The sequence below is a fragment of the Haemorhous mexicanus genome, chromosome 5, assembly GCF_027477595.1.
Source record: "Haemorhous mexicanus isolate bHaeMex1 chromosome 5, bHaeMex1.pri, whole genome shotgun sequence".
NCBI classification, from domain to species: domain Eukaryota; kingdom Metazoa; phylum Chordata; class Aves; order Passeriformes; family Fringillidae; genus Haemorhous; species Haemorhous mexicanus.
The window spans coordinates 37,709,644-37,733,791 of record NC_082345.1 but is presented as its reverse complement, the minus strand read 5'-3'; the positions used below and the strand labels follow the sequence as shown (position 1 = coordinate 37,733,791).

Sequence of the window (24,148 nt, the reverse complement as noted above, 5' to 3'; positions counted from 1 at the left end):
CTAGGAGAGGCTGCAACTCCAGGCAAGGAGAGGAGAGATTGTAAGACCCCAGTAAAACTGCCCACCACAGCACCACTGGCAATCTCCATTTGGCACAGCACTCCAGCATATCTTCGCACTCCACAAGGTGTTTTGGAAGGCCCAGAGAGTGGCTCATGATCTTTCTGCACTCATGTGACCTCATACAAGTACTTCATTCAGAGATACTGGCTAAGAAAATACAGTAGTTTTTTTTGGTCCCTGTCTTTTTGGTTGTGGTCAATATTTGTCACAGAATTTTGACTCCATAATTGGTAGGGTTTGCCAAGATCTGATTTCTTCAACCTATCAATGTTGCTTTTATGTCCTTTGGTAAAGGAATTTTTAGCCTGGCTGTAATATAGTTCACTCAGGGAATGAATGCATCATTAATTAACATCACTTACTAGCTGGGACATTTTACATTGACGTCAGATATGGTCACTACACTGTGCACAGTGGAAGGATGCTGCCTCTCTGAAATACTCCTCAAGAAAAACAAACAGTAGTCAAATGACCTCATGTTATTTCTCTTGCATCTCATAATGAGTTACATGGACTGACCATTTACTGTGAGTTGCTGCATTTATAAGCCCGTTATAAAGTTAACAACTCAGTGACATCTGCAAATCCACTTGACTTCCTCAGTGCAGGCATAGGAAATCTTTAGAGATTAACCTGTAGCATTGGTTTGTTATGTAAATGGAACTCAAACTGTTTTTTCCCCAAGCTAGCAGTTCAGTGTTGTGGGAACATCCCCAAGGCAGTGTCTGTTGGAATTACTAATAAAATTACATCCTTATATTTATTTGCTTTTAACCAGAGGATATTTTTCAAGCCTGTAGTAAACAGGAGGGACAAAAGAATATTTTTTAGTCTCCGTGACAATATTTTTTGTCTTGTGGCCAAAAAGTTTTTATCTCCCTCTTGTTACAAAAGCTTCACATAAGCAAGTAGAATCATAGAACAGCTCAGTTGGAATGGACCCATCAGAATCATCAAATGCACCTCCTGTTCCACCACGGGATACCCCAAGAATGACACCATGTACCTTAAAAACATTGTCCAAATACTTCTTGCAATCTTTCAGGTTTGGTGGTGTGACCAGTTCCCTGGGGACCCTGTTCCAGTGGTTAACCACCCTCTGGGTGAAAAGCTTTTTCCTGATATCCAACCTAAACCACCCCTGCTGTGGCTTCATGCCATTCCCCTGAATTCTATCACTGGTCATGAGAGAGAAGAGATCAGTACCTTCCCCTCCTTCTCCCCCTGTAGAGATGTTGAAGACTACGGTGAGGTCTTCCCACAGTCTCCTCCAAGCTGAAGAAAGAAAATCCCTCAGTTGCTCCCCTCCAGACCCTTCATTATGCTTGTGGCCCTCCTTTGGATGCTCTCTAATAGTTTCATGTCTTATATTGTGACACCCTGTGCACGAGACTTGAGGTGAGGCTGTCCCAGAGCAGAGCAGAGCAGGACAATCCCCTCCCTTGCCCGGCTGGTGATGCTGTGCCTGATGTGCCTCAGGACAGGGTTGGCTCTCCTGGCTGCCGTGGCACTGCCAGCTTGTGTTAAACTTACCATCGACCAGGACCCCCAGGTCTCTTTCTGCAGTGCTTCTCCCCAGCCTCTTGCTTCCCAGTCTGTGCATACAACCAGGGTTGCCCCATCCCCAGAGCAGAATCTGGAACTTGCTCTTGTTCAACTTCATACGATTGGTAATAAAAGAAACTGGTATGGCTAAATTTTTTTCAGCAAAATTGCCTCATTTTGCTGAAAAAACAATAGTTTGAGGTCTGGTTAACTTGCACAGAGTTGGCAGTGATCCTAACATAATTTACACTAAGGCTGCACTTGTGGAGAACTGTCAACAACGGTATATTCAAATATGCAGAGTAAATTAACTGTTTGGGATTCTTTTTATTCTGCATTTGTTTTGTTGTGCATGTGTCCCACGGATTCTTCTACCAGGAAATATAAAGTACTGGGGCACAAATATCAATCTGTCAGGAAGAGATTCAGTTAATCCAGACCTACCTCCCCTCACTGCAGCAGAGCTGCAGTTTTGTGTGTTCCCAGCTGACTGGCAGAGCTTTTTCTAAGCCCAAAAGAGCATTTTACAGCATGAGCATCTGTAAGCTATGGCTTCTGGCATGTGTCAGTAGCAGACACGTCACACGATGCAGACATTCTATGTATGTCAGACCACTTCCTCCCCTGAGCAGGTGAGCCTTTTGGTGGAGTATCATATCATCATGTAGGAAAGGGGGAGGTTCATGAAAGGATGTACACATTTCTCCAGGAGCAATTTCTGGAGAACGTGGCTAGGTAGAGTTAGAGCAATAAAAGCTATATTGTTTTTTTTGGTAAAACATACAACTTCTGCTTCAAGTATTTTCATTGTCTTGTGACTCTTTAACTCCTAGCAGGCAGTCACAGTAACAAATAACAGTTGTCAAAATATTCATTTTCAGACATGGTCAGGTAAAATTTATAGGTCTGAATTAAGATGTCTTGTAAAGCTTTAAGCTTTTGACAGTTTAATGCTGAGAGGAGTAAGTAGACAGTCTCAGGAAACTTGAGGGATTTTCAGAAGATGGCAGCTCTGCTGTTCTTATTGATGGATTCACTAAAGCTATTTAGTAAAATGATGCTAAATTTTGAGTAACAACATGGGAGGGTGCATGGGTGAGATCTGTATTTCTGATCTTCTAACAGGTTCTTTCATGTGGAAGAAACCATGAACTTTTTGCATTTTTTTACTGTTTGAAAATGTGGAATCAGCAGGTGAACCCTAACAGTATAGTATCTGTCTTTATTAGATCCCTAAGGGGTTTTTTGCTAATCTCCCTGATTTTATTATACATTATCTGTCTCCTTTGATTTAGAAACCTACATGAATAGGGTTGGTTTTGGTTTTTTTATTTAAAAGCACTTAAGGCCTTAAATTAAGTATGCACTAGAGGGAGGCCATTTTATAAATGCTTAATTTATAAATGTGCTTTTTTTTTCAGTTAGCAAAATAAAGCTGGAATGGTAAGAGCTTTGTGTGAAAAAAGCCCCAAGCAAAACAAACCACTGTTTTTTACTATGAGCTGGAAAGATAACTGTAATAATTTCCTTGAAAAAAACCATTTTTTTATTAGCTGGGTAATACTGAGTCTCTGCCACTTTTGCAAAACAAACCTTCTTATTGCTAATATGTTCTCTTACCAAGGGATTGTCAGCATCGTCTGTATTATGATCTTAAAACTTTGCCAAAGTTGGCATGCACAACTCTTGTTCAGATGTTATATTCAGTATTTTGTTAATGTGAAAACTGCAGGACATTGAGTCTAGGCTTAAGGAGATAAACTCCTCTTTGATCCTTACTTCCAGGCTGGAACAGTCAAAGGCCTCGTGATTCGCCAATGAGAGATCTTTGTGATTTACACCAAGCTACTTCATGAATATGTTGCAGGGTAGAAAATCCTATGAACCTTGCTTGAAAATCTGAGTTCTCCAGGTTGAGTCAGAGAACGGATGTGAGTTCCTCCTTCTAGTTCATAGTGCTCTGTGAAAAGAGCCAGGAGAAGTACCCAGGACAGAAAGGGCCACAGCTTAAGGATTGTCTCCAAGTAGCTGGCATGAGCTGTGTAAGAGTTAAAGGGCGAGGTAAGGCTGCCGTGTGTTCCTAAGGCACCCTGTTGTGTCTAGGTACCGCAGCCCATATGGCCTTCTCTCAGGAGCAGTGGGAACAGTGGGAGAGCCTGCTGCCATATGTTCCACTATACCTAGTCACTGGCAGGAAGTTAAGGACAATGTGGCAGCTCTAACTTATAATTTCCTTTTATTGGTGTGTGTTTCAGCTTTAATGTCCTGATTTGCATAAGTTTAAATAAGAATGTAAATTATAGCTTTGAAACTGACATATGGTATTTTATGTGCACATCTATCCTCTGATGTATACTTAAGGAATACAACACTTTGACTAATAGAGCCCAAATGCTGCACTAGAGACATGTTGCCTGCTTCTAGTGTTCCTGTATTTTATGCCTGAAAGAAAGAAAAAAACTCATTTTATTCCAGGACAGTTGCATTATGTAGGAGGCTGTTGAGTCTATCTGGAATTCAGACTGAGCACAGTATAGCACAAACAGTTTGTCTCTTCAGGGACTAATGTTTTTCAGAAGTCCAATTATTTAGACTTTTCAAAGTCCTGATGAAACTGAAAATTTCCAATGCCTGAGCTTTTGAGGTGGTTTTTGATGTAAAATAAATCTTGTGGTGCAATTTTTAGTTCTCTTTTTCACACTTGTGAGATTACAGTAGAAACCAATATTAATTTGTGCTATAATACTGCTTACAGTTTTCCTGTGCAATGACAAGCTGTAGTAAGGTGAGTTCCACAATGTTTAGTTGATGTGACTGCCTTGCTGCCTTTATTCTTTTTTAAATGGCAGTTTACTATATTTAAGGTCCAGAGGACAGTTTATGCTGCATAACATCATCCAGTTACCTTTTTACTTGTGTTTTCTTGTGTGTGTTATACTCAACCAGTATCAAGCATAGCTTACAAACAGGAAGCTAGTACACAGAACAGTTATATTCTCATGCTATAGTATTTAATATTTTTATATGTATTATGCTGTTATTCACTTTGCTATTTCATCTCCTAACAAAGCAGATCGTGAGTACCTTCTTATGCATTCAGAGGAATGATGAAGGAAGCTTTTACAACTGACATCATTGCAGATGTCAGAGTTTGCCAAGTCTTGGTCTGTGCTCCTACGGCTGATCCTTTGTAGGCTCTGAGACAATGCAAGCTGCTTCTCTTTACTGTGCTGCCCAGTCAGTTTCAAAGCCACAAAAGATATTAATCCCATAGACCATAACGAAACTAGGCACTACGTGGGAATGTCCCTTGGCATCTTCACAGGTTTGGCATTCTGCAGGCCAGGAAGCCATGCAGTCTGTCACTGTTACTGCTCAACAGTTCTTCTGGACCAGTTGAATACCAGTTCTTCACTTGTCCTTTGCAGCATGTGCATGGACCTGCTCCTTTATTCTTGGCTACTTGGAGAACATGAGCTCGATATCTGTGTGTGAAATACATGTAACATGTCTATAAAATATTTATAAAAGATATGAAAGAAGTGAAAGGTAGATAATGCTAGATCTTTCTGCTACTAAAATTTCATTGCAGAGCTGCTTCTCTCTTTCTCCTCACCTTCTTCATGTTCTCCCTTCATCCAGCAGACCTGCTTTGTATTCTGAGATTCTCAGCTGCCTAGGAATTCTACATTTCTGTAACTCTTGATTACATCCATCTTCCTGATTAATTTCCTTCTTGAAGTCCTTCAGGAGATCAATGCAGATTGGTATTTTCTCCTAAAACTTGTCCTTTTCCCTAATCAGTGTATTTCTTAACTACAATAAAGGTCCTTCTCTTCCTTCACAGACATAAATGACTGTTTGTTAGACACATGATGCTTTCTGTATTGATTAAACAGTTAACAATTCATCAGCTTGATGAGAGATAATAGTCTCCCCATATCTCTTTTTGGAGACTTAGAGAAAGATTCCAGGCAATTCATTGCAAGCAACAGGAAATGTTTCTGTTAATCATCTATTCTTGATCTTTCTGTCCTATTCCCAGTGCTTAAATTGAGGTGGGAATGGAACTGACCAAGAACTGGTTCAGCCTGCTTGAGGAGTAAGTTTACTTAGTGCAGCAATGAATGTATATTGTTTCTCATTGAGAGATGGAGTGACAATAATTCATGGCTTTGGGCTAACACTGCATTTACAACGACTGACACCCTAGGTGTTCATTCACAGGATACCATGGCACTGGGATAAAGGCAGAGAAAGGGGCAAGTAACGTATCTTGTATTCTTCCTTATATTAGCTGTAATATTCTTTGCTAAGTGGGTCCAGAACTTGCTGAAAAGTGTAGAGTGGAACAAATATGTACTTGTCTATCAATAGAAAGTGGCTCTTTGCCTATGGCTGATATGCTCTTAAATTCCATAACAATCCCAGATAGGCAACAACAAGTAAATGAAAGAAAGGCTGTAGTAAACATTGCAGTTTGTTTGTAAGATATGAATTTTGCTTTGGGTAACTGTGGTTATTTAATTCAGGAAACATTGCTATATTTTTATTCACCTTCATGAAATGGTTTAGGTATACTTGGAGTTTCCTTGAATATGGGTGGCAGTATGGTATTTATGTGCAATATTTAATCTGACTTTTATTTGTCATAAAACCTTCCCACTTTCTAAACAATACTGCAATTGTGTTATAAGAAGGGGCCTATGAAAAAATGATGGTTGATAAGTTTTACAATAAGAGATAAGAGTACCAAAACGTTTCATGTCAGCAAAGCAATTTGTGAGCATAAATATTGAGCACCAAAATACGAACATTTTCTTCAAATTCATACTATTGTAGCTGACAATAGATATTGATCCAGCTTTGGTTTATTTTCCAAAGTCTGTTGGATGGGGTTTATTTTGAAAGGTGGTGACTGTTTAGTACTTGTAGTTTATGAGGAACTGAGGTGTCTCAGATGATCTGAGAACATATACTCAGAAATTGAAATAAACTTGAATTCTTCATAGAGACCCTTCTGTGAACTGTGTTTTAAGTAAGCATACATATTTAATTATTTAAAATCCAGATTATAACAACAGCATCAAGTCAATAATATATGATTGTTGTTCTATCTTTAGGTATTGTAACATGATTCATTATCTATATTCAACATGTATATAACTTTCTGTTGTTATATGATAAAACACTTGAATTTTTTTTTTTATCAAGTTTTATGATCTGTTCGTTTACCAGGCTGATAATGAATTTAGTTACAGTCCCAGCTCTGCCAGTGGTAGGTGCTGACCCTGGGAAAATTATTTACCATCTCCATTTGAGCTGTTGACAAAGTGGTGCTGCTCTCCCTGGTAAAATGCTTTGGGATTGACTGATCAGTGGCACTGGAGGTTGAATTGCTGCTGGTTATGAGTCAACCCATGTTTCTACCTCTTAAGATTAGTAGGTAGTGTAGCAAAGGGCATATTTCAAATATGCCCCTGTTTGGTTTTTTCCTTCTGTTTTGACTCAAATTTCATTAAGGTAAAACGTTAGAGTCAGTGATATAGCACTGACATTAAGATAAACAAAGTCTGGTAGGTTAAGCCTGCACTCATCTAAATTGTGATCAAAATGATGCATCTTTCTGTTATACATCACCTGGGTGGTTTCCTTTCTTGCCCACCATCATTAAATGAGTTTTTACTTTGCATTAGTAGGAAGGAGAGGGCAAAAATACTCAGGTTAGCCTTCATTCATGTTAATAAATATATTTCTTTCATGAAAACCAAAGTGATCACTAGCCAGTTAGGTAAGGAAACACAGAGAAGTTTCCTCACCCTACCTTGATGGGCAAAGTCCATTATATTGCAGGAATGCCAGCTGCCAGAGATGGATATGTAAGTAGTTCAGAAATCTGGATTCACACATTCCTCCACATCCCTGACCTACTTAAAGCAACCTCACTGGAATGTAAGTAACTGGGTTGTTGACGAGCAGATGTTTTTTCATCCTTTTGATGCAGTGAATATCCACATTGGTTCCTTGCATGCTAGATGATGTATCTGGGCAATTTTACTTAGGTTGTAGCTACTACATTGCAGTGTAACCTGTTCTTTAGTAATTTCACTGGTTTTTTACTGTTACCTTTAAAATGAGCAGAACACTTTGATTAGGAACAAGCTTGATTAGCTCTGCCCATTATGAAGCAATCAAATGCTTTTAATTACTTCCATGATTATGTTTGTTTGATAATATTCTTTCATTCTGAGGCTTTAATTGCTTCTAATTTTTCTAGAATTATCAGTTGAATGAATCTCTCCACTTACCAGTCTCTTTGTGCTTTTGTATAAATTTCCAAAGTGTGTTTGTGCTATGACTTGTATGTATGTCTAAGTTAATAGTTTTTTAATAGCACCAGGCTCTCCTATTATCTTTCCTTGACAAGAATCATAGAAGTATGCACTGTATAAACCACCTGTGAGACTGCAGTGACCCTCTTTGTATCAACTGTTTATTGAAGATCCCTCATCTAGCATATGCTGCTGGAAAAGCTCTAGCTCATGTTTTTCTTTCTGTCCTCCAGGGGAAAACTCCCTTATGGAGCAACCTTCCTTTCTAGTTTGGAAGCTAATGACTTGCTTGTAAGCATCACAGTCCTTACCAGTATCACTAAGAAGGAAAAGCCCTGGAATTTATCCAGGTGTAAGACTGTGTCCTTTTATTGCAGCTTTGGAGTCAACTCAAAGGGTGTCACAAGGAAATGAAAACCCAGAGAACCTAACTGGTCAATTTCCACTGTTTTTTCACCATGCTCTGTAAAGATGTCATATCTCCATTTTGAAGGGACTGAGAAAACAAATTCACCCAACTGAGAGCTGAGAAAACAGATGTGGCTTCTCTGGTTTTTTGATTGGTTTTTCAAGGAGACACGTGTGTAATGATTCAAAATTGCTTCAGGTCTTCAAGTTAGATACCTTAGAAAGGGAAATTTGAATCAATTTTTGTCAGAGCTAGTTGCATCTTGAATGCTCAGCCAGTTACATGTAGTAAGAAGTACTGAATATAAAAGCCTCCCTGTATTTTAGGGGAAATGTACCAAAAGTATTGTCTTGGTTTAAGACAGTTTAGAGGGGTGGACACTCTAAAATTATTTACATCTCCTGAAGTTTTAGCCAGTCACTTTCTACCAATAAGGAATGCATACAAGATATAAGTGAAAAAATAACAGTTTACTAAGAAGGGAATCAGCAACAGGGAAAAAAAAACCCAGTAAGTAACCCCTAGATACAAAATTGCTGAATTTCACAAGCCTCATGGTAACGGAGAGTCACCCAAATTGTCAGGGTATTTATTGTCCCCCACCAAGGCAGCCCCTGCCACACACATCCGTGTGTTAGGAGACTTGGGAAATGGCGGCTGACCCTACACACAAGATGGCGCCCACCACAAAATGGTGACTGTGCCACTTGGGAGACAAAGGGAAGGTGGTGTCACCTCTCTTCCATAAAATGGTGCTCCCCATTCTGGGAGATGGCAGACAAGAAGAGCCCTTGCAGGAAGGCGAGAGCTTACGGAGCAGTTTTAGTTGCAGATGAGGACTTGCCCCGGTGCGTGTGGCACTTTCTCCTGCCGCCTGCAGGGATGCCACAGGTGTTGGTGCAAATGCCATCCTTGCTGCAGGTGTGTGTGTGGGGGAAACGGGTTTGTTGGCACCCATATGGGGTGGCCCAGCCCCAGGGACCAGCTCAAGCTTTGCTGCCGATGGGACTTGCAGAGTTCATTCTAAAAACAGTTCCTAATTGAAAATGCAGCTTTTCCGAGTGGCTGCAGTTGCAAGCCCAGGAAGGCCCCAAAGCAGGGCCTGCACCTTCGGCAGGTGCTGCGCGTGGAAGAGCAGGTGGGCTTGGGTGCTCCAATCCTTTCGCGCGACCAGCACCTCCCGACTGCCGCACAATTCCAGTTCTGGCCGGGCCGGGTCTTAAAAAAACAGTGACCATTTTTGGGCACAGATGGATATGGAATGCAGTAGCATTTTGGGTTATCTAGGACAAGTATATGTTAGTTTTTTTTCAGATTGTATTGTGTTTTTACATAACAGGCTAGTTAGATTCATTTGGTAATACAGGTGCACTCTACTCTGTACATACGCATAAATTCATATGCTTCCCCTTTCCCTTGCATCTTAAATAGCTGGGCTGGATTGAACTGTTGATGTTTGCCTTTCTGAGACCAGATTTGAGGTCTGCTATATCAGTGTTAGGTATTTGAGTGTGGTCAATAAGATGCAACCATATTCTCTTCCTCACTGTAACAGCAGAGAGGTATTCCCATTCCCTTTGTTTTCCCTGCAGTGCACCTGTACAAAAATTACACTTATAGCAGGTTTTACTCTGTTGTATTTTTGTACACAATAAAATGTGGGGGGTTGTTTTCCTGTAGAGATTTGATTAAGAACTTAAGTGAAAGATGGAAACACCTATTCATAAGATCTCAAGTATTAGTGTAAAGTCTTTCAGACTTCAGTGCACTCCCCTTTGAGATTTGACCTATCAAGATCTAATAAAATGTGCAGTGTTCAGAATTACTCTGCCACATTTAGAGTTTCTGCTATTCTCTGAAGATGCAGAAGGTTTCTAGTAGAATTTCTTTCTATGCTTGTTTTAGTCTACTAATGGAGTGACAAGTAATACTTAATTTCTTTAAATAAGTGTTATAACCACCAGTGTTTGCTTCAAGTGGGCCCAGATTAGTTGTTAGGGTTTATTTTAAGTCACTGAATTTCATCTGGGACTAATTCTGAGAGTGATTCAGGAAAATTTCTGTTGTCAGTGGTTGCACACGGATCCCATTTTGGATGTAACAGCACAAATGCCAGTAGAAGGACCATTAAGTGTTCATTCCACCACCATAAGAGACACAGAAATCAACCACAGCCAGTGTTAAGGGGGCAAGGGGAGATGAATGATTCATTCCTGTATCCATACACACCATATAAAAATGCTGAAAGAAAGATACAGTCAAGACACAAAACAGCCACAAAATTCCATTAATAGAAGTGTTAAAATACATTAATTTCCTACTGTTGTTGCAAGGGCACTTGATCCGTTGTAGAAAGAGAAGAGTTTGAGGAGGCAGGCTGAATTGCAGAAGTATAAGGTGCAAAAAACCAAGGATTGTCTTGGCATTATCTCTCTCCATTGCAAGGCACAATACCACTGTAGGTTAGTAATTAAATAAAAAATGCGTGGTCTAGGTGTTGAGTCTCAGTCACAAAACAGATGTGATTTTTGTGTAATCTATAGGGTATCATCATACTGCTGTGCTTAAACTCCACAAATAGAGTGATTAGTTCCAGAATTCCTCAGATGATTTTTTTTTACTGTAATTGTTTACCAAGAGCTAAGATCAGTTCTAACAGTGGAAGTGGTGGAAAATGTGTAAAGATGATGTCACATCAGTGCTGGGAAAAGAAGGGAGTATAGGTAAGGCGGAAAGAAATATTCCTGTGTGGTAAAAGGATGGAAAGAGAAAAGAGGAAGAAATCAGGGATGGTTAAGCAAATTGGGTGGAGTGTGTTGATGATCAGCACTCTCCTTAAAGCAAAAGAGAGCAGTCAGTTTCTTTCTTTTGGATTGGACAGAACTGGAATGCAAAGTTGCCCTCAAACCACTATTAAGCAGACATCAAAGCTTGCTTCTTTTTTTTTTCCATTTTCTTCTGTGCTTTTTTTTTTGTTGAGAATACTGCTTTTTAAAAATTTCTCAGATAAAACAGAAGCACTTTGTACATTTTGCTTATGTAACTTTTCTACTGGGATTTTTCCAGTTAGACATAACGTTTTGGTAGAGGGCAAGTGGATGTGGTTGTTTCATGAAAATTTATTGGCATGGAGGAAATAAAGGCAAAATGGTGCCTCTTGTGGCCAAAAGTAAGGACTTTCAGTGCTCTTGGAATTAATTGAGTGTAAATTCACTGACTCAAGGAGACTTGATGGCTTCCTTGAGACTTGGAGACATGAAGCGAGTGTTAATGGTGAGTAAGCACTCTCCTAACTGTGCCTTGCCAAGATCGTGTTGATGATGGGATTGGGAGAGGGGGAAAAAGGCAGGTAAAACACTGGCAGCAGCAAAACTGGCAATGAACACAAGGTATTAAATCATTACTGGGACTTGGAATATGATTAGGGAAAGTTAATGGAAAACAAAGCCACTGTGCCAAATGACTGTTGCTGGGTTAAAGGAGGCTAATTTGCAACACTGTAATGAAATTAGGCCTTCTGCCTTTGTTTCTGACACTGAACAGTGTTTAAAAAGACAACAAAAAAGTATGGGTTGTGCATTTATGGACCCTCAAGTTCTCTGCTGGATTTGGAAGCTGGAATGGTGCTGCCAAGGTGGAGTAGCAGTGCTTCCTGGGGTCCTTTGGAAAGTGACTGGCAATAGACAGGTCTGTAAGGTGGACACTGAACCCATCAACCAAGAACTGCTCATACAACAGAGGAATTGTAAGGACATTTTGTTGTCTGTCTCCTACCTTTTAAAGAGAAATAATTTCTGAGAGAGCTATCAGCTCTTTCAGCAAAAATTAGAGGGGTAGACATTTCACCGCCTTCTTAAAAAGTCTCTTTAGGCTTAGACATCAATTTAGCTGGCCATTAGAAAGTTAATCCTAACTGGAGGTCTAAATCTGCATTGCTGCAATTTAAATCCGTTGCTGGATCTGCTGTCCTGGGTGAGGGGAGAAGACCTTTTATCTCTCTCCTTTTTGTAGGGAATGGTGTAATCTTCTTGCACTGAAGCCTTGATCTTTAAACTAACTACTTTAAGTCCTCCTTATCAATAATATTTTTTTGCAATTTCTTTGGGAGAGAGGGAGGGTTGTGTTTTGGGGTGGGATATTTGCTGTCTTCTGGAAACAATGGGTAGAATTCAACTTAAATTTTGAATATCTGCATTTGCAGCCATCAGACTCTGATTTAGCATCTGTTCTTAGAGAAGGGAAACATTACTTTCTAAAGTTAGTTAACCTAAAGCAGATAGAGGAACTAAGCTAAATGAACCATCTTCTATATTTATTCCTTTGTGACTGTAAAAAGAACCTGAAGTGCAGCTGTCAATGCTGTTTACTTTTTAATTTCTGCTCTTTAACACTCTTCTGTCCTATTTACAAAATTCCCAAGGAGTATTTTAGCTTTTTTGTTTGTTGGCTTATTTAATAGTTTCATTAAATGAATAATATTTTATATTGCTTTTTCAATTTATGTAAGTAGCAGAACCAACAAAAGCCAGCCTTTTCAACATGAGTCACTGGAGTGCCAGGAATTCAATATTCATATATAATATACTTTGTTGAAATACAGAGCAAGTACAAATTAGTATTGTAATTAATCATATCTCTGTTAAGACTTATAACCAAAATGGTAACAGTATGTATAATTTCATCTATTATTGAGCTTACCTAATATATAATATTCCTCAGATTTAAAGATACTCCCTTAACCATAATTTTCCATCTTTAAAAATATTGAAATGGCCTAAATGTTCTAAACAGTGTAAATATTTTATTCAACTTCTATTAAACAGAGGGAGGTGTTGAAGTAGAGTAACTCTTTTGCAGCTTCTTTAAAAGGTGAATCACTTGACCCAATGTGCATTGTTTAAGACATTTCATCTCGTTCATGTGGGTGGGTGCTTCTGGCTCATCCCATGGCAGATGGGCTGTTTGCCTGCTACATTATACAGCAAATAGGTGTGGATTCCTCTCCTCTTCAATTTCAGGTAATCAGATTTTGGGATGGGAGTTGTGTATGTGGGCTGAGGACAATTTTTCAGCTGATGTTTAGATATTGTTGCATTTTTTATTAATAGATTCCAGATAGCAGGTGTGAGTTTTGCTTTGCAAAGATCTGTGGATTTCAGGGATGGATATCTGGGTGAGATTTATGCATACATATTACATGAGAGAACATGCTGCTCTTTTTTTCTGTTTCTGTACAAAAATGGGTGTTAGAACAAGAATGACAGCCAGAGTGGATTATAGCTCTGCTGGAACAATGCCAGAAACTCAGTAAACTTCATGTAACTCTGTAATTTATCATACTTCTTTGCCTTTTAAAAGGAAGGCTTTTTGGTTCTAACTGTGACCATACCCTATAGGCTACTGCCTAGTCAACATTCCCCCTCAGAAATTACCACCAAAAAATTACTTTGTGTCACAAGCACATTCTTTGCATAATTTTATTTATATTCTCACTCAAATAGCATACATTTTAGATTTTATGTGTATCCCTCACACTGAAGGTGGCATTGTATCATTTGCATTAGGGGGCTGATTCTCTCCTTCATTATATCAGCTAGCGCAAATGGAAAAAATTGTGATTTTAGGCTCATACAGAGCCACTCAAGGCTTTCTAGTACTTAGATCAAAATGGTATTTCCTGCCTAAAGATGGAGGGCCTGTGCCCTTGTGTTGGTCAGGAGGGTGTGGAGGAAAGAGCAGTGTTTAAACACCCCGTGGGAGTCCCCTTTGCCAGGGAGGTGGGAGAAGAGGGCGTCCTGCCAGCCGCTCCAGCTGCTCTACAGTCCTTCCCAGTTCATCACCTGAGCCTCCCAGGGGAAGCAGGATGACTTTCCAGGCAGAGGAGGCATTTTCTGGCTGAGGTCAGCTCTGGTTGAGTTGCTCAGGCTGTCTGAGAGCACTGCTGTGGGTTCTTGTAAAGGGCCCTACCATCATGGCACTGGGCTGCACACTTCTCTCTGCCACCCTGGCACCACCTGAAGATGCCAGAGAGGTTTGTCACCTGAGACATTGACCACTGCTAGACATGTGCACTTACCACCTTCTTACATGTAATGACTCTAGAAATAGATATTTAAGTACAGGTTTGCTATACATAATGAAATGCTAAACACTGGCAATTAACATAGCTGCTTCCTATTTGTGATGTGCAGGGACACAAAATTGTATCAGTCACAGGTGACTGATGTTTTTCCAGATACAAAATATTCCTCTTACAAAATGAGTTATTTTAATTTATATTTCCCTGCAGTTATCAATGGCAGCAATTAGGTAGGTAAGTACAGTTTTTGGGAGGTTACATAGATTATGAAGCAACTGCATGCATTTTTATGTAAGTTTACTTCATTAAATTCAAAATGCGTGTGGATTCATGTCCTATAGCAAATTTTTATTGTGATTTAATTTAGCATTTCAGGCATTTCACTATTCAATATCTTGCTTTCTACATATGTATATTTAATATGTATAATTTTGATCTGCTGCTATCAAATAAGCTGAATTAGTAAAAGGCAACACAGTGTTCAAATAATGTTGCTTGATGAATACTTTAAAGCCTATAGAAAATACAGTGGGAAAACTTAAATTCTCATTAAAATCTGTCTGTTTTACTCAGTGTTTTGCACAGTAATACACACTAAAGCCCATTATTAGGTAATTTCTTGGGCAGTTTTCACAGTGATAACATGGTTATCTATCTTTTATCTAGAGATACTTCACTGTAAAACATACTCTAAGAAAAAAAAGGGGTTTAATTAACAAATCCAGTAGTATTAATTTTAAGCCCAGTTGAAGCACTAAGCCAAAAAACAAGAGGGTATGCATTTAAATAGTATCTCTCCAGTAAAAAATGCTGTTCACATGAACACTGAGCTCATCTGCCACATTAGTTTTTTTTAAAATGGAGGCTCATACTTCTTCCTTGGGATCTGAATTGCTGCATCAGTGTTTCATTTCCTGAGCAGTACAGGTTTGGACCAGGTTACCTCAAATTAATCTGTATCATCATATATTTTGGTTTGTTGGAGGGCTCTGCTGACACTAGGGGTCTTCACAGGAGTAAAGCACGATAATGCAGGTTTCTTCCTTGGAAAGCAACAAATTGTTTTATTTGAAAACCCCTAGTAATGCTGTTTAAAGTATTGTAAGTTCTGTTGAGGCCTTCAAGGATCTTTTAGTTTAGCATGTTCAGCTGGTGCTTCCTCAATGGGGTATCACACCAACACCCTCCTTATTTGTATCCATGTATGTTTGAGGACTTTCATCTGAACTTGATTTTCTCCCTCCCTGTTTTAAACTGAATGTCAGATACTGGGAAAATCTGATTTAATAGGTATTGTTTATTTAAAAACCGTTGAAGTGTTGCCAAATGTAATGACATGGAGTATCAGCCTACATGTTTCATTATAGTTTTGTGTCATCCTGGGGGTTTTGTCCATTCCTTATTATCTTTCTGTACCCTTAACTTGAGGTGTAGAATGCTCTCAGGTTTTGCTTCCTTGGTGGATATATCTGAACTAAGCATCACATGTAATTTTGTTAACTGTATTTGATTTGTGCTTATAATAGTATGAAAACTACCAAATAGTAAAATAGCCTCTTCTGCAAAACACAGTATTTTAAAAAACAGATGTATTACCTTTTTTTAAAGCACCCTCCGTGTCTTTAGATTATACTCTCCACAAAGTCACACATTCAGAAAATGCTTTGTGTTTTCCTGAGGTTAATGCCCATATTAAGAAAAAGTGCTGATAGCAATCTGATTGTTCATGCCATGGGGTGAGAGTCATTCCAGAGGAGAAGGATTCTCTTTGGGGCTTTGGGGAGGCCTCAGTGAGCATCACCAGCCACCTCTGGGCAGCGCCTCCGGCAGCAGTTGCTCGTGGAGCTGCACGTTCTCAGCAGCAAGGGAACAGCTGCTGCCTTTGTGTGCTTTTGCAGCTCCCTTAACAAATGGCTGATTAGAAATTGAGCAAAAAATGATACTCAGCACAAAACAGGAAGGTGTCTTGTGCTTCTGAAGTGTGCACGTGACATGGTGAGAGGAAAAGGAGATGCAGTAGGAGGAAGCATTGTTTCCCTAGAGTGATCTGGCTTTTCAGCGCTGTGGAAAATGAGTCTTGTTTTGTATCATGGAAAGTCAGGTGCTGGAACTCATCAGGGCGGGGCAGCAGGGGAAAGAGAAAAATCAAGATGTGTGACTGTGTGTCTGAGGCAGTACTTTGGGGCTGTGAATTGGCTTAATTGACAAAAATGTCCCTTAAAAATGTCTAATTCCTTCTGTCATGTGAAGATACTCTGAGGTGAACACCAGTAGCTCAACTTGGAGGTTTGTTGCAAGTTCTAGTGTAAACGATGCACATCAAATTAATTGCTAGAGAGCTAACCATGATTTTATGGATTTTTCCCCAAGCATTGCTCTAAGTACTCATCAGTTCCAGCTAAGTTTCAAGGACATCAGTTCCAGCTAAATTTCAAGGAAACCATGGTGGCAGATGCCTCCATTTGGTGATGAATGGCAACCCATGTGAATTTACAGGGAAGAGGAGAGGATGTGGTTGATGAAACAGCTACTTTTGGCATAGGGCTCCTCTATATTAATCCACCTGGATAACTATCTGCCTATAGGCAAGGGAAAGAACAGAAGGTACATCCTGATTGAACTGAGAGGTGTGAAGCACCCTTGCTTATACGAGGTAGGGATTGCTGTCATACATTATTGGGTCACCTCATGCCATCATCTTTTCCTGTCCATTCCTCCTGGAAATGGCAACAATACTTACCTTTACCATGGAGATGCTGTGATGACTGCATTGAGAAGAAAATTTAGATTTGTTTGGAAATATAATGGAAATGTACAGGCCTGTAATTAGTTGAAGAGTTTTTTTGCTTTGAATTATTGGCCCTTGCACACATAGTCAGTGGGGGCCCATTTGTGTTTCAGCTACAACTGCCTCCTGATGCTGAGTTAACAGCACTTTTTAAATGCAAAATAAATTGTTGGCACCTGATGCTAGTTCAGAATTAACATTATTTTAAAAGCCCTGGTAAAGTGATCCTGACTGCTCAGGCTTATTTTGTGGCATTCCAGGTATTGAAGAAAGCAGAGCAAGCGTGGAGAATGGGTTTGCACCCCCTCTCTCCTGCCACCCTCCTGTGCATATGAGAGACCTTCCTCAAAAGCCAGAGCTCGGTAGGAACACAGTCCAGACTGTTTACAATGAGAGAACACCTCAATTCAAACAGCTGTCAGGGAGCAGGTATTAATCATGCCAATATTCAGCAAGCCATGTGTGAGAGCTTTCTTGTTCCTTTGAGCTTAATATGGATAAAGCCAGTAAAGAAAGAGAAAATGGAAAAGGTGGCTTCACTGATAAGAAAACCTACCATAAACTTTGAATTAGTGACAGTGTGTACCAGATTTGCCTGTGGAGTGTTTCATTAGTATTGTGTACTGCCTCTACTGCATGTTAGCTTTCTGCTGACATGTCACCTAAGATAACAACATCATCTATTTAAAAGGCTCAGGAAAGAGACAAATTGGTTTCCTAGTGTCCTAAGAAAAATGTGAGTACTAAATACATTCACAGTGTTTCCACACTCAGTTCTGTTTGTGATTTACACATTTTTCTTAGTAAAACACAAAAAGCCCCCAAATTATTTTTTTCCTCAAATCATGTGACAGACTGGATCAGGGAGATAAATCTCATTCAGGAGATGAAGCAATGCACAATAACATTATGGGACCAGCTGCTCTCTTTGTATAATTTGCTGCATGGACTGCATTTGCAGAGCCCAACAAGGTTGAAACCAATTAGCTAATTAGAACATGCCAGAAATAAGATAGAACACTTAAGTGACAGCAGAAGTAACTGCAGTTCTCCAGTCATTTTGCTCAGCAATTCTGATCTAAAGATTTATTTGGAAAACACTGAGCAGTATATTGTGCCTAAGTTTATATTTATCCAACAGCTTTTTTTTTTAAACTTAAGAGATCCTTATGTTGCAATACCAACAAGTACAAATTCTGCAGATAAAATGGCAGATTTTAATAAATGGAACAGCTGAGTATTGATCTAAGAGCTACATAAAAACTGAACGTTTTAATAGGTTTACAATAACAAGATAGGGTTTTTTAAAAAAGTATAATATCATTTAAATGTAAATTTGTGGTTCAATTATCAAAGTGTTTTTTAAATCATTCTATATTTTTAGGGGTATAGGATCAGAGACATATATTGCACTTGCAAGCAAGATGGCTGGTGATGAGGTGTGAATTACCTGGAAGGTAACATTTAGAGCAAATACTAAAAAAAAAAAAAAAAAATAAACAGGATGTGGATTCTGGAGGGGTCCATGTTTTAAATATACAGGCTGTACTTTTCAGCTCTCAAATAAGCTCATGAAAGCTATAATTTATCAAATTCTCTCTAGGCTGATGCAGAAAAAGCCCAAGGGTGGCAAAGAAATTAGGAATGATGGTAGGCTTAGTGCGTAGGGTCTGCAGAAGCACAGCAGCACATCCCATGACACCACTGAAATCCGTGGGTACGGTACAAATCGTACCTTGGGTAGGAGAGGTGAAGGCAGCCGAGTGCAAACAGAGGCATTTATAGCTCTCCCCTCACAGGCACCGCGGTGACCTCAGCGTGGCTGCTGATACCTACCCTGGAGCCCTGCTAGAGCAGAGCATCTTTCATGAAGCTCAGTGCACCTATCTAGACAAGGCTCTCTCTAGGATGGATGTTTCTGTAAGCCAAGTCCAAATAGTACCTGCAAGTTCTGTGGTAAAGGAGGGAGAGCAGTATTTTGTTTAGGTGAAGCTGGGGTTGAGTTGAAGGCACTGAGCTCTATTCTTTCATCCCTTAAAATGTGTAAATGCTGTGTAACACTGCTGTCAGGAAGTATTGGGAAATAACTGGAATAAGTGGCATACAGAAAGAGGTGGCACAATTGTGAACACCTGCTTGTTGTAGGGCAGTGTTGGAGACAGAATACTTGTGTGTACTGTCACAGATAATTGTTTTCTGAATGAAGTTGTTTATACATAGTTGTTTACTCTTTGCTTTTTGTTTGTGTAGCAATAGTGGATCTCTGATGTTGCTGTTAATGTTACCTTTCCTTGTTTACATTTTGCTAGGGTTGAACTAGGCTCTAACTATCATTGATGGTAACATTTTTTCATCATCTATTTGCTTTTTGTATAGGTGAGTTTTTATTACTTTTTTTAAAACAAGCTTCAAATAACTTACAAATAAAATAAGCAACTTTTGCAGTAGGCAACTGAATATAAGACATGGGCTTTTTCTGAGAAATTGACTTAAAGGAAGGGTGTTTAGTAATAGAAAATGAATTTGCTGACTAGTTTTTGGAGCAATTTACAGCTCTTTCAGTCAGGTCCCTGGAGCTGTGAGCGGTGGGAGCTGGTCAATGGTCCATCAGTATTGCAATACCAAATGGATATAAAATGGGAAAATGTACTGTGGTCATGGCCCAGAGGCTGAGCTGGGGACAGTTAGCCAGGATGCCATTCAGTCAACAGATGGATTACTAATTGAGCTTTGAAAGCTCCTTCTCAAGCTTCTCCTACAATGGCTTTCCTGGTCAGTTCTTGACTCTTCTTTTGGTTCAATAAAAAGTCCTGAACTTGTTGTAAAAGAACTGCCAAGGTCTCATTGACTCTTACTCTTCCTGGCTCCTCAGTCATTTCTGTTCAAAAAAATGAAAAGGTTACTGCCCTTTAAATATCGCTTCACAAGGGTCTGTGAGAACTGAACTGTCTAAATTCATGTATCTGGTTAGATAAACCTCTTTCTTTACAAAAAATAGTTGGCTTTTGTCAGTTCTTATCTCCTCTGGAAGAAATTGCACATGTGAGCCTGTTTTGGAAAGTGGCTGTTAATGAAAGAGTGGTACAGTGATGCAGTGGTGTTACAAAGTTCTTCTGTCCCCTCCATTCAGAGTTCATCAATTAACAGCATCTCTTATACTACATCTGAATAGTTACATAAAAAACAGCAGAACAAAATTACCGTGCCTGCAAAATTATTCTGTCTTTAATCTATTAGACATGTAGATACATTGAGATGAGGGTAAGGTATAGATTTGTATCTCAGAAATGGAATTCTTCATGGCTGGTGCTGGATAGTCTTTTTCCTATGCATTTTGACTTATATAAGGTAGAGTTGATATTCAAGTATATGAAAATGTCACTTAACAGTTCAGTAATAAAATGCAGTTGAAGTGGAAAGATCACAAGTATCTCAGGGGCATGAAATAGTGAATTCAACAAAAAAGTTAGGTAGATTGCTTTAATTAGCACATTTAGTCTGTGGAAAAATGGTGTATGATTCTATAAACTGAAGACTCATATTCTTTTATCCTCTGTTTATCATACACAGCTTCTCCTGAGAAATGGTAGTTGCTGTTTAAGGAATTTTGAAAACATAAGATAGGTAGGGATCTCCTTGGCTGCCAACTCCAGCTCCTTACTGTTTCAAGCCCTTCATATTGATCCACCTTCTATGCTTGTAAGGCACAGTGCAGGAACGTGTAGTTCTGGGAAGGGGATGGGAGTTGCATCCATTTTTTCTGTTGCAGGTTCTCGTTGGTTTAATGTATAGATTTTTATTTTTTTTTTTTCAGCCTAACTTTATTCACGGCCACCTTATATTTATTTATTTGTTCTTATGCCAGCTGTGCCTCCTAGACTGAATAATTTTTCCTTCCTTTCACTATTCAGTTCCCTGGCATATTTTCTCTTGACTTTCATTTCACCAGACCAGATATGCTTAAGCATTTTCAGTCTCTTTTTGTCAGATAGATTTTCCATTTCTCTGATCATGCTGGCACCTCTTTTCTGCACATCTTCCAATTTAAGCTTATCATTCTGTAACATGAGTGAACAGGGTTCTGTGGCAATTTAGAGATAGCAATGATTAGATTTTGCCCATATTGGTATTTCCTTCTCTCCTGAAAAATCCTGTTTGATGCAGCTTAGAGTTGCATTGTCCATATAACACTAACAGCTCATACTTAAATCCTATGACTTATCCTTTTCCACCTCGGTCATTTTCAACTGATGAAATTCTGGCTTATGGAAGAAATGATTTTATTAGTCCTTAGGGGGATGGCCTTGCCATTTATATGCTAGATTTTTATTTCACTGGTGTTATTTGTGTTCTCAAGGTCACCCAGTTCTTTGCATACAAATATCCCAATGCTCCTTGGTATTGGTTATCTCCCCAAAAATGAATTACCAGGATAGGTAATTCATTCAATATAGTACTGACACTTTGGTTAAAGTAGTTAAAAAAATAACAAGATTTCTCCCAAGACTGGTCATTGAGGAACTCTCTTAATAGCTTCCCTCCAGCCTGAAACTTTCTAACAGTAACCACTTTCATTTGCCCTTTAGTTACTTACTGACCTAATATTTCTGATATTAATCCTAATTTTATGTCAAATGAGTAATGATTTCCCATGTTGCATGATATGAAAAATGCTTATCTGAACTTCTGATTTATGAGGTCTCTCACATTTCCAGTGTCTAATAATCCCCAGAACCTTGAAGATAGCTGCTGAATTGATACAGTGTGATCTGCCTACTCATCCTCCCTTGACCTGCACGTCTTTAAATTAAATACATCTACTCTGAAAACTTCCTTTGAAAAAATAGACATTTTTGAAAAGCTTTCCAACCATCTGATGCTCTAATTGCTTTCTCCTCTCTCCTACTTTCCTGCCCTACACTATTCTACTCTCTTCTATACCTATAGAACAAGATAATGATCCTGCTACCGGAAATATCCTCTTCCTGTTCTTTCTGACTTTGGGCTAGGAATTGTTCTGTCACCCTCAGCTTAATATTCTTGAGCTTTTCTTCTAGTTTTATAATTAACTGATCATTTATATTTTTTTACTCCTTTTATACATCTTCATCCCTGCATTCAATATTTTCACCCTAATCCTAAAATCTGTACCATCTTCACTACGTTTTGATACCTTTCTCATTTTTCTTCTTGGTATTTTTTTAATATAGGTGAAAAATGCTGCACTGTTTGTTCTTATGTACAGACATATTTATTGCTAATCCCAGCCCATGCATGTGCGTATAGTTTTTTTTTGAAGAGCAAATATTTTTGAGTAATAAAACATCTTTGAATCACACAGCAGAGCTCTCTAGATCTTAATCCTTAATTCCATACACAAAACTTTGGAGTAACTTTTTGCCTACAATACACTCCTTATACATTGGGTTAGGCAGGTATTCTAAGGAGCAGCACAATTTATTTGCTCAGATTTTAGTCTAGCCTATCCTGTGCAAATAAAAATAAAGAATAGTTTCACATTTCATATTACAATGTTTTAGAAGAACACATAAACTTCTCTTTTTTGTGTTAAGTCAACTCAGTGTTCAGATTAAGTACAGTTTTGGAAGACTGAAAGGAGGGAAAGGAAAATATCAGTCCAGTGGTAACTGGGAGACAAGTTGAATGTGTGAGATTAATAAGGATGAAATGAAGCACTCTAGAGTGAAAACTTTGAAGTTGGACACAGAGAGCAGAAATGAATGCAAAAGGAGGAAAGAAGAAAAGAAAAAAGCCATAAGGAAGGCCATCACTAATCAGGCACTGTGTGTACAAGGGAAGCAAGAGCCAGGAGGGTCATGGGGTTTAGGTTTTTTACTGGGGTAGAACTCAGTTTGCTGCTATGAGAAAAAGGGTGACTGCAATTACCCACCAAAGCAGTGAGAAAGATGAGGGGAGAAAAGGAAGAGGAAAAAGATTTTGAGCCTTGTGGAGAAAGATGTTCACTGGAGGCAACCACAGCTTCAATGATACAGTGAAATAGAAGTCTAATATAAAGTAAGACAGTGTATATTAATGTACTCTAATAATTTATTCACCTCAGAGCACACAGTGACAGTGAGTGGTTCTAGACATGTTTGGGTTCAGTGAAAAAGATGAAAGGTAAAAAACTGAGAGATCAAATTAAACAATTATTATTTACTTTTTATTGATTTACCCAACACAAACATTAGAGTAACTTCTGCTAACTTTGTCTGTCTGCTAACTTTGTCTGACCTCCTTTGTCTGTAGTATATAATTAATAGGGGGATGTTTTTTGCCTTTTGGAAGGAATATAGTGTCTTTCAAACTTACGAATAATTAAGGTACTCCGTAATGTGTTGCATTGCTTGCCAGATACTGGGCCACTAAGCTTATTCAGCTTGGTGTTCAAATGAAACTATTCTGATTTTCATAATTCAGTACTAAGAAAATTTCCAGTTCCTTTTTTACGGATTTTGATAGTAGGTGCTGTAATGATAGTGTAAAAATCTTCTATATTGATTTAATAATACAGAGGAAAATCCAGAACTTTGTGCCTTAAAGGATCATAGGGTTGCTTTAGAGGTTTCCTGCTTTTTTCCCCTTTTAAAATTCTTACTATTATTATTATTGTTGTTGTTGTTGTTTTCTTTTATTTTGGTGAACAGTGTTGCATAATTGCATTTGCATGGCCAGGAAAGCGATCATGAAGGGTCCTTGCTCATTTGAGTGGCTGAAAGCTGTGCAGGTGTGTGTGTGCCCACATTTGCCAAATTTCTGTTGAATTACATCTACTGTAGGAGAGCAGGATGTGTTTTAGAACAGAGGTGGCCATGCTTTCACAAAACTTTTCTGGCTTGTTGTTGGGGTGCCTTGTTATGTAACTTAGAAGAGTCCTTAGCTTGTTCAGGACTGCATACTGTAAGGAATCT

General features: G+C 38.9%; 1 protein-coding gene across 2 annotated transcripts in view; it reads left to right on the top strand.

The window, feature by feature from the left end:
• Positions 1-24,148, top strand: part of SYT1 (synaptotagmin 1) — a 332,804-nt gene that overhangs the window by 41,238 nt on the left and 267,418 nt on the right. The gene's annotated exons all lie outside the window — the stretch shown is intronic.